The 12,215-nt window shown below is 41.4% G+C and overlaps 1 protein-coding gene across 12 annotated transcripts in view; it reads right to left on the bottom strand.

Moving 5' to 3' along the window:
• Positions 1-12,215, bottom strand: part of Nos (nitric oxide synthase) — a 1,339,001-nt gene that overhangs the window by 773,624 nt on the left and 553,162 nt on the right.

Below are 12,215 nucleotides of genomic sequence, written 5' to 3'. Positions count from 1 at the left end.
CACGAAGAAATTATCAAAAGAATATTACATATATTGGTCGATACGTTGCGAAAAGAAACAAGGGTCAATGATCAGAGTAGCCATTTTGTACAGACGTATCGATATTCTTACTCAATTAATAAATTTGGGGGTAAGTAAATATCTATTGATGTACAAAGGACATGAGTTTCTAGAAAGGGCCATGGAATGTGAGAATTTAGATTATTTAGGTCTATTATTAAAAACCGGCATAAACGTTAATGCAAAAACACCTTTGGGTATACGGCATGAATGCACGCTGTTGATTGGGATGATATACCGGTTATTCAATTGCTATTGGAAGCTATCGCCGACCCAAATATAATAAATCATATCGATCAAACACCCTTAGAAAGAGCCACTAGAACTAAGCCCGAAATATTAGAATTATTATTAAATCATGCACAAAAGACTAAGCGCGAATCTTGCATAAGTGAATATCTACTCGAAAAAGCGGTTACCGCTCCACATCCTCACGCTGCAAAGAACGTTGAATTACTACTAAAAAGAGGATTAAATGTAAATTCATTGACGCGAAATAGAAGATGTCCTGTAGTAGCCGCTATCGTACATCATAATGATAAAGTATTAAAATTATTAATCGAGCATAAAGCCAATTTAAAAACCACGTCAAGCCAGGAAGAAAATGCCTTGCACATAACAGTAAGATTCGGCACGACCCAAGCAGTTGAAATGATTCTAGATACAGGAGAATGTGATATTAACCGAACTATTGTCATGGAACACTTCGAAGATTTTTATTCCATTATTAGCAAGAGGAAAGGTAGAGAATCAAAACATTAATATAGAAGATGAACTAACGTTAAAAGAATGCTACTCGAAATTATATAATAAATACGAAAAAGTATGTCTCGAATGGCAACAAATCTCAAGGCAAAATTTTATCACAGGAGTCACTTTTAAACAATTAATAGAGCAACCGACGAACTTCTTTTTATATATTGCTAAATCATGTGCATTCCAAAACCGTGATGCAGAAATTTATCCTTATCAATTTCCGATATACGGCTCTCTAATCATGCAAGCTATACAACAAATTATTAATAAAAGGATAATACGGAAAGAACACGAAGAGAGACTACAAGAAATAACATACGAGTGTATCCCTGATTTAATTATAGAACAAATAGCCTATTATCTAAGTCTAGACTAATCAGCGATAATAGATATACGTTATACAAATAAGAATTGATAAACACCTCATAAGTTAGTAATAAGTCTGACACCTAGACTCTTTCTATCCCACAGATTGCAGCAGTTGGGAAAGTTTAGCACATATGTGGATTTCATTCATCTTCTCGGGAGATCGACAGAAATTAACTATCATGATGACTAAAATTTTAATTCGATTATTGGCTCTGATGATAAGACCTTCGAGATGAGGGAAATAATCGAAGAACTCGTGGGATCTTCGGATCTAGAACCTGTCAGGCTTTGTTTGGAGGTATATCCGCACAAATCCATATTATGTTTGACTAGTGCTCTTACCCACGCTATAAACAAGGGACACGAGGAAATGATAAATTTATTGTTAGAATACAAAGTAGATTATACTAAATTAAAAGACTGCCATCTCCCTGCTATTCATTCTGCATTATTTGAAAAGCGTCTGGACATTTTAGAAAAATTATTTAAATTAGGAGCAAGTCTTTACAACTACAGAATATGGAATTACCTTTCACTGCGTCAGGCTGTGAGATATAAAGATAAAAGATTTCTATCATTATTACTCAAAGAAGGTATCTCTGGTGATTAGGAGATGCTATAGCAAGATCGGATCGAGAAGCGGTAGATGCAGGAACAAGTATAAAAAAATTTAATCACATGGGACAAGCTGCCAATGGACCCACAGAGATCTTCGAGTTACTCATTATGCATGCTAAGAAATTGGAATTGCCAATTAGTTCTCAACATTGGTTATTGGAAAGAGCTGCGAGTGCTTCTTATATAGATTCTCTGGAAAATGTACAATTGTTATTAGACGAAGGTATACCAGTAAACTCTTGCTCTCGTGATGGAAGGTATGCTATAGAGACAGCTATACTACAAGAAAATGATCATACACTAGAATTACTTCTCGATGAAGGGGCAGATGTAGAAATACCAACAAGAAGCGGAGACGGCTTATTGCACATAGCTGCTGAATTTGGAACCAACGGGAGTATAAAATTATCATTAGAAAAAAGTAAAATCGATGTTAATAAAAGAGATTGCACCGGAAACACTGCGTTAAGAATAACATATTGGAATAATTAGTTTGAATAGGAACCAACGTGGGAGGATAAAATTTATCCTCCCAGGTTTGTTCCTATTCAAACTAATTTTACATTATGGAGAGGAGTTCTAATATTTATATTGGAATAATAATTATATAAAGGTGAGAACTTTAGCTGATACTGGAGCAATATTATATCCTTCAGGAGAATTAGTATGTTATCTATACTCTAATAAAATACCCAGGTTAGCGATATCATTTTTTCTTCCTTTATTAGCGAGAGATACGGAAGAAGGGCGAGTCGTAAATAGTGAAGACATCCGCACCCTTGAAAACGTTTACCCTGAACATTATAATAATTACATAGAAGCCTGTCAAGAATGGCAAAGAATGCAAAAAACTTATTGGACTCGACGAATATCTTACGCCGACTTATTCGAGAAATCTACAGCGACATTACTCCGATTGTCAAAACGACGATTATTGCTTCACCATGAAGGAGCCTATAAAATCTATCAGAAATTTCCTATTTATGGAATAAATATTTCAAAAAAATTAATAAGATTATTACAAAAGCGAGCAAAGTGGATAGGGCACGAGAAAAGGCTCCAGGGCATCACTGAAAATCGAATTCCTAGTTTAATAATAGAACGCGTCGCCTACCATTTGAATTCGTTATAAATCCAGCATCAATTACACAAACACACTAACACACACACACACACACATATATATATATATATATATATATATATATATATATATATATATATATTTGGGCGGGTGTGTGTATCTATGTATGTAAACCGTTATAATACTGAAATCACGCAACCGATTACAATAAAATTTGACATGCATATATGTTTTCTGATTCTGAATTTGGGTAACATTTTTTGTATGATTCTGACCATTTTATGGCCATATTATAGCCATTTTTCGATTATTGAAAAAATATTTTCGCTTATTTTTGTTTCATACAATATATTCAACAATAGTATATCTGAAAGAGCATGAAATCGCTTACTTTTAACCGCAAGATTGTAACGTTGTGGATTTTTGGGGAAATCCGGGCGTGAGATTACGCCATTCACTCGTTAATACTGGCTTTAATATCACCCGACCGTATTTATTAAACGAGCGCCAGGTCAAACGAATTTAACTTTAGACAAAATTCACTAACACGTTGCCGGCTAATGGAGACTTCTTATCTCTGAGGAGATTCGGCCGTGGATAAAGTCGGAAGAAAAATTATGACACTTTATATTGACACACTGAAATTACACGTCTTTATTTTTAGTTAGTTATGCGGTTCACAACAAAGCATTGACTGAAATTCGGCGGCAAACTTAAACCCGAGTGATACGCTTTCGCAAACGAAACTTCCGACGGTTACACAGAATGACTCCGCGAATCGAGCAAGCCTACTCCCGGCAGTATGGCTATGGAATTCTTAAACGAATACTTCACTTGGTCTACCTCTGTAAATACTCTCTGCTAATCTTCCTTCCTCTTGTTCGGATGATGTCTCGTGCTCTAAAAATTCCGTCGCGAACACAAAAAATTACTTTAATTTTCGGTATACCGGGGGAGGGGGGGGGGTCTGTTCCAGGCTGTGTTCCAAAACCTAATCTATTATCTACAAATCGTCAACTGCTTTCTTCTGAGTCTCGTATTCAAGTCTCTGAGTCACCTCGGCGAATTTCGACTCGAGGTCTCGCATACAATTGCGCGCATGCGCTATACATACTTCATTAATTTATCGTTATTTTAAAAGTTTTCTGGCAGAACATTTTGCTCAGAAACACACTCTCGCGAGTCAGTATCACTCCTTCATTCAGTACATAATTTTTGATTTACAAAGTAGATTATCTCATTCTGGCTAAATAATTCGCATACTCATACGTCGACTCTCACACACACGCTCGGCTTATCGGTGAGCTGCAAGCGGGCCCGCAGGATGCAGTTTTCCCCCTCCCAGCGGTTCGCTCTCTTCTTCGCTCACGCTAGTTCGGCGCTACGCTGGCTTCTTCCACGTAGTTTATGTGTGTAGACCGGCGGAATTGTAGTATTGAGGCTGGTGGCGAAGCTATGCAGTATAGTGTGGCGTGGTCTGCTACTCTCTCTCTCTCTCTCTCTCTCTCTCTCTCTCTCTCTCTCTCTCTCTCTCTTCTCTCTCTCTCTCTCTCTCTCTCTCTCTCTCTCTCTCTTCTCTCTCTCTCTCTCTCTCTCTCTCTCTCTCTCTCTCTCTCTCTCTCTCTCTCTCTCTCTCTGGTGAGTACAGTTGACAGCTCTGCTGATACATCATTTTTTCTGTACTGTTTTTCTGCTGCTCCTTGCCTTCGGGCCCTCTTCTGTTGTAGATAGTTGCACGCTTCACTTTGCAACCTTCACATCGATATATAAATCGCCGAAGGCTGCAATTTTTCTCTTTTATAATTTCCACTGCAAACTTTCTACAAGGCCCCTAACTTCCAAAACTGCTTGGCTGGGCTTGGCTTGATTTCTCATTTGCACGGCGTCTCTTTCTCACTGCAATCAACATCGTGGCGACATCTGCTGCCTCGCAGGAGAATCTTCACGGCGTCTTCACACTTTTCGAGGTCGGTACTTTCACACTCTCTCCACTAACGCTCCATCTAGCCGTAAGAGTTACAACATCTACTCTCTCACTCCGTTGATAACTTATCATCCTCCTACAAATATCTACTTTACCGACAGCTAGTAAGTTATCGACAAAAAATGAGTTCAAACGGCGAGAAGAGTGTGGAAGTGCCTTTTCAGTCATGCAGCGGCTGTACACAACCTATTCAGCACAAAGACCCCAAAAGGTGTGATTTTTGTGGTCTGTACTACCACGCCAGGTGCCAGAACACAACCAACGTGAAGGCCATCGTGGTGAATGACAGGCAGACCATCGCCTGTCTCCCATGTGCAGACAAAAACAACGCCACGGGTGCCAAAGTGAGGACTAAGTCCACCTCTGCTACAACATCAGCAACGGGAGTAACTGCAACAACATCAGCAGGCAAGAGCACTCCCAAACAGCAGCAGCCGGGGAACAAGAAGATAAGGTCAGCACCACCATCAACGAACACGTCGAGAAATCCCTCACCAGCCCGCTCGGCCGGTGTGACAACATCAACGCCGTCCGTTGAGGCTGCCTTGAGGGATATTCGCAGTGCCCTTGACGACATACTGCAATGCTCAAACGCAGGCCCTCAAGACACAGAACATCGTGTCGGAGAGGATCTCCAAAATTGAGCAGCGTCTGGGCCCAATTGAGAGGCGACTCAAAGCCCTCGATGAGCTGCCTGCACTCAAGACCCGCATACAAAATGCTGAGTCCACCATCATCGAGCTGCAGGCACAAATTCAAGATCTCTCATCGAGGAGCCCGATAATGCAGCAGGACAGCAGCAGCACTGTGCCCAGCGCTGCGGAGATTTGCAGCCTGCGCAGTGAATTGGCAGAGGTCAGGCGACAAAAGCAGACCTCTAACAGTGTGGTTGTTGTCACGGGCATGCACTACACCCGTGAAACCTCGCTGCATCTCCTCGCTTTCTCAGTCGTGAGCGCGCTTGCACGCTCGATCGTCATCGCCAAAGCCCGGAAACGCAAGCTGCACACCAGCGAATTGGACGCCACCTTGCTGGAGGAAGCTAAAGCTCTGAGCCCTGACCATCAAGGTCAACGACAATCAACATCAACGAGCTGCTCCCCTCTGACGTCCACAAGCTGCGTTCTAGGGCCAGACTGGAGGCCAAGAAGAGGCAGGGTTGCCGAACGTTCATCAGAGATGGGAGACTCTACATGCGCTGCAACGACGACAGCGAGCGTGCTACCGTCATCAACACCGACGCTGAGTTGGAGACTTTTTTAGCCCGGTTCCCGCCTGCTGCCGACATCGTTCAACACTGAGGCTACAACACAAACACATCATTCCACCACATCCACCATCAATCTCATCTGCCATGTCTTCATCCGGTTCTAAGGTATCTCTGTCCGAAGGTCTACGAGTCTGTCATTTTAATGCGAACTCGCTTACGGGTCACATTGAGATGATCAGGCTTTTCTTATCCACTCGCTCTCCATTCCACGTAATAGCTGTTACCGAGACCTGGTTGAGCGACAAGGTAACGTCCATCCCTTCACTGGATGACTACCTACTGTACAGACGGGACAGAAACAGAAACGGAGGAGGTGTGGCCCTTTACATACATAAATCACTGACGGCTAGCGTTATTTCAACATCTGATGGTGAATGGTCTGGCGAGACAGATAAGCCTGAATATCTCTTCTGCGAGGTATTGGCAAAGGGAATCTCTCCCATCTTCGTGGGGGTTGTGTATCGTCCTCCTCACGCTTCATTCTTCTAAGGCTCTAACTTTATAGATCAGCTAACAACCCACATGCACAATTAGTCCACGAAGGTCATAATGGGAGACTTCAACTCTGACCAGCTTTCTTCATCTGAAGATGCCAAGTCCATCAAGGCCTTCATTGATGAAAATTCCCTTTCTTCTGTCCCCTATGGTGCCACGCATCATAAACAGGGTTCGGATACCTGGCTTGACTTGTGTCTAATCGACAAGCAGTATCGCCTGTTGTCACACTGGAAGACAGACTCACCTTTCATCAATGGACATGACCTTATCACGGCCACTCTCGACGTACAGATTCCACGATACGTACCTAACACATACTCCTACAGAAACTTTAAGGGAATCAACGCCGAGAAGCTAAGGGACTTTCTTAGCGCACGTAACTGGTCATCCCTCACCGCTTCATCACTTGACGAATGCATCTCTACACTTAACGCTAACCTCACTAACGCCATTAATCATCTCGCCCCATTACGGACTGTAACACCGAGAAAACAACGTCACCCGTGGTTCACCACGGCTCTTCGTGACCTTGTATCTGAGAGGGAGAGACTTTACAGCCGTTTCAGAGACTCCAGGCTTGATTCAGATCTCCGCTTATACAGACTAGCTAGAGACAATGCTCACAAACAGGTCGAGGAAGCCAGGCTGAATTATTACTATTCACGCCTGTCAACCTTGACTGATGTTGCCGAGATCTGGAGAGAGCTGGAGAAACTTAGAATTTCTGCCACTAAGGCTCCTTTGCCACCTCGCTTTAGCACAGATGAACTCAACAAGCATTTCAGCTCGATCTCCAATGATCCATTAGCTCCTGCTGTTGAGGAGTATCTTGTAACCCTGGAAAGTCTTGACCTCCCGGAACATTTCGAGTTTAGCACCATAACGGAATCGGACGTGTGGGCTGCAGTATCGCACTTCAACACCCAGGCCAGGGGAAGCGACGGCATCCCTCAGGTTGTTAGCTCAAAAGCACTGCCAGTTCTTGCTCCTCTACTATGTCACATTTTCAACCTGTCTCTGAGCGAAACCCGTTTCCCATCTGCCTGGAAATTGTCACTTGTGCGTGCACTCAACAAAGTCAGTTCACCAGCAGCCCTGACTGACTACCGTCCGATTTCACTTCTCTGCTTTCTCTCCAAGGCCCTGGAGTGGCTGGTTCACAGGCAAGTCTCACAATACCTTGAATCAAGGCTCTTATTAGAGAACTATCAAACAGGCTTCCGCACTGGCCACAGCACTCAGTCTGGCCTAATTAAGCTAACTGATGATGTCAGGGTCGGGATAAATAAAAAGAAAGTTACACTCCTTCTTCTCTTTGATTTTAGCAAGGCGTTTGACACTGTATGTCACGTCCAGCTCCTGAGGAAGCTACCCACTTTCGGCTTCTCTAAGCAGGTTATCCGCTGGTTTGCCTCATATCTCACTGGGAGAGAGCAAGCCGTCGTTGGTGACAATAGCGAGCGTTCCTCTTTGCAGCGTCTTAGCATCGGCGTCCCGCAGGGCTCCGTCTTAGGTCCCCTGCTGTTTGCATTGTACATCAACGACATCAGTTTCTGTCTAGACTCCGATGTTTCCCATCCTATGTACGCGGAGGATTTGCAAATTTACAGTCATTGCCACCTCGAGGAGCTCGATTCTTTATCAAACAAGATGAGTGCTAATGCCGAGAGGATAATGAGCTGGGCTGCACAAAACAAGCTTAAACTTAATGTTACAAAAACCAAAGCAATTGTCCTGGGCTCCCCATACTACATAAATCTACTTCCCTCAACAGCTAACACTTTCATTAATATCGGGGGTGCCAGGTCAGTTTTGAATCCTCTGTGCGTAATCTGGGACTGGTGCTTGACTCTAAACTCTCGTGGAAGGAGCACGTTACACAAGTGTGTAAACGTGCTCACTCGCTAATGTACAGGCTTTACTTTTTTAGAAAGAGTACCAATCTCAGATTGCGCAAACATCTCGTGCAAGCACTCCTATTTCCGATCATTAACTACTGTTCTCTTGTATACTGTGACTTGCCGCAGGAACTCAACTTAAAACTACAGAGGCTCGTGAATACAGGAATCCGGTACGTCTATGGTGAAAGGAGAGATGAGCACATCTCCCCTTACAGGCGGGAGCTGCAGTGGCTAACCACTGATGGACACAGGAAGTACTTCACAGTCTGCTTCCTTCGTAAAATGTTTAACTCGGTCGTACCATCATACGTACTGGCCTTTTTTGACTTCCGCGTCTCGCTCCAGCCTATGAGGGGCGAGGTGACACTTCTGGAAATACCTGCCTTCGCGACTGAGACGCTGAGGAACTCGTTTCATATCAGAGCCTCATACTTATGGAATAGCCTGCCATCTCACATCAGAAACACCTCATCTGTCACCTCCAGAAAACTTGCTAAAGATTACTACTTTCAACTCGAAAACACATAACTCATGCACACGCACACACCTACTCATTCTCGCGCTATTCATTTTCACCATCGGTACACTTTTACACTATACATAATCTAAAAAAGCCTCAACTTACTGTATTCTACTTTCATCTCATAATGCTGAATCTTATTATTGTACAACATAATGTAGGCAAATAAAAACTATCTAATCTAATCTAATATCTCTCTCTCTCTCTCTCTCTCTCTCTCTCTCTCTCTCTCTCTCTCTCTCTCTCTCTCTCTTTCTTTCCGACGGAAACTAGTGGCGATCATCCGACTGCTATTTCTCTCTCTTCTTATTATAAAACAGATACCCAATGCTATTAATACCAACTCATAAAGTGGTACAGCCCCGGCCGAGAGTAGCATAAAAGAAAGAGAAAGTGAGAGAGAGAGAGAGAGAGAGAGAGAGAGAGAGAGAGAGATTTCTACCTTGACAGTCACCCGATTTTCCAGATTAACCGTTCAGTTTAATTTTTATGTTAAAAAAGTTGATTCCAAAAGAAAATTTAATATCTCTAAAACTAAATTGTCAAACTATTTAAATAAATTTACGATAATAAAAAATAATATCTATTTGCTGTAGAAATTTTAAATCATTTTAATGACTAGTTTTCAATCTAAAAATCGAAAACTAAAAAATATGGATTTTCTATGTCGTACAATTTCAAGAGTAAAAAGGCTTCGTTTAAGTTAAAATTTTGAGAAAGTAACGATGTTTTGATCACCTTGGCTGGGTTCTTTGGTTTTTGTAGCCTATGTAACCATTTAGTTGAAAAGATAGTATGATTCAAATTCTTTGTCTCTCACCCTGTATGTCTGAAAATTACTATTTTTGTTAAACGTTCTAACTCGTTTACTAAAGTTCAGAATGTTTTAAAAATTTTATGATTTTATGAGGTTATGAGGACCTAATGAAATTTAAGGGGTCCAGCCTGGGTTAAATCCTGCGAAAAAAAACAACAAAATATTCGTCTGATAACATTTTTTTCTTTTCAACAAAATCAAAAAACAAATATAATCTAGTCAAAATATTTGCAATATACAATATTTCTACCAAAAAATATCACATATATACCATACAAAATCAATGACCAAAATTCATGACATTTAACTATATAAATAAGTGTTTTAATTCACTTGTCACGGCTTTGTGAAAGATACGAACCGTCTTCTTTACTCTACCCGGGCTAAAAATGTTCCTTAAACATGTCCCGTTAGACCTAATGTAAGACATTTCTGGAAAATATTAATTAAATGTTGTTAACACCAAGTACAGTGTAAAAAATATTAATTAAATTTATTAGCTACGTATACAACGTATGAATAATAATATTTAACTAATATTTTTTAGAAATGTCTTTTATTAGGTCTGAGGGGGCATGTTTAAGGTACATTTTAAGCCTGGGTAGAGTAAAGAGGACGGTCCGGATCTTTCACGAAGCCGTGGCAAGTGATTTAAAACACTTATTTATATAGTAAAATGTCATGAATTTTGGTCTGTGATTTTGTATGGTATATATATGATATTTTTAGTAGAAATAGTGTATACTGTAAATATTTTTAGTGGATATTTTTTGTTTCAAAAAATAATTTTGGTCTGTGATTTTGTATGGTATATATATGATATTTTTAGTAGAAATAGTGTATACTGTAAATATTTTTAGTGGATATTTTTTGTTTCAAAAAATATTTTTTGTTTTAATTTACGTAATGTTTTTATAACCGATTCCGGTGACGCAAACAATCAGTTTACACTAGTTTTTACTTTGAACTCCGTACCGCGGATTCTTACATCTACAGAAGGGGGCAAACGTGTAGGTCTAGGAACAGATATGCCTGGCGTGGCTAATGGTTGAAATAATCGTTACTCAATATTGTTTATGCTGTACAAAAATGTCATAATATATTCTTCAACCCCTGAGTGTAGAGAACCCCTGTTTGAGAGAGAGAGAGAGAGAGAGAGAGAGAGAGGGCGGGCTCATCCTCCAGGTACTGTAAACACGCGATTTTGTTCGTAGCTTGACAGTTTGATAACCCGGTGTGCTGTGCCCAGCAAGTTAAGAGTGTGTGAGTGTGACGCGGAACCCGGGTGATCCTGATCCTCCTGCCAAGAGGTCCAGTACAGCATGCGAGTGCAGTGTTTGTCTGGGATTAGGAGCGTCGCTGACGAGAGAGATAAGGTTAGTGTGACGCGCAGTGAATGTGATCACGTAAGTGTGAGTGTGTATTATCTACGTGAGGGTGCGCGCGCAAACTTCTCGCGATAGATGCGTATACGGATACGAAATTGTTGACGACTCGCATACTATTTTATTTCTGTAAATTTACGCTTATTTCGCGCTAGTAAAATATAACCTAGTCTTATTATTTTACGTGATTTTTACGTTATTTATTGACCTTGTTCGCACGATTCCGATCTAGTTCCTTCTGCGATTACCGCCATCTCCGTGGGTGTTATCTAAATTTATTAAACGCAGTTGAGCAGCCGTGCACGCACCAGGCGATGCGTAGACCCCAACAACACAAATCAGCTGTGATAACTGCATGCAACGAGGCTATATAGCGGTCGTGGAGGACTTCTCCGCCGCAACGAGGGAGCGCGATTCTATTGTTTAACGATATATTCCTTGCAAATCCATTCCCCGTTACAGAGTACATAAAAATTTCGAAAGAACTCTGTATTGCCACAGTGTAACAAAATCCAATTTTTGTGGCCAAAATTTGCTCGACATGCCAAGTTGCAATCATTCTTAATGAAAAAAATTGCAAAATACTTGTACAATTATTTTTGTTCGTGTAGAACTGCTTATGTTTAATAAAAGAGTACATAACCCAAAAGAAAAATAGGGAAACACATAAGACTTAATAATGTAATATGTAGCTATCATTTTAATAGGGTTGGATTTCGGGGGAAACTCGACGATAACCGACCAGGTCATAATCCCTCAGTGCAGCGGAGAACTCTCTCAACGCCTGCGATTTACCCGCGTTGCAACGCATCTCGCTGCGAGAGCTGCTTCGCGAACGTCGTGTTCGCACGTGTGCTATCTCTCCACACTCTTCTGTGCAGAGTCGGCTTCTCAGTTTTGCATTGCAACCGCTTGTCGCAACGCCCGCGGAGGCGGCAGTATTCGCGATGAGG

Source organism: Nasonia vitripennis (assembly GCF_009193385.2).
Source record: "Nasonia vitripennis strain AsymCx chromosome 1 unlocalized genomic scaffold, Nvit_psr_1.1 chr1_random0002, whole genome shotgun sequence".
Taxonomy (NCBI): domain Eukaryota; kingdom Metazoa; phylum Arthropoda; class Insecta; order Hymenoptera; family Pteromalidae; genus Nasonia; species Nasonia vitripennis.
This window is presented reverse-complemented; position numbering and strand designations above follow the sequence as displayed.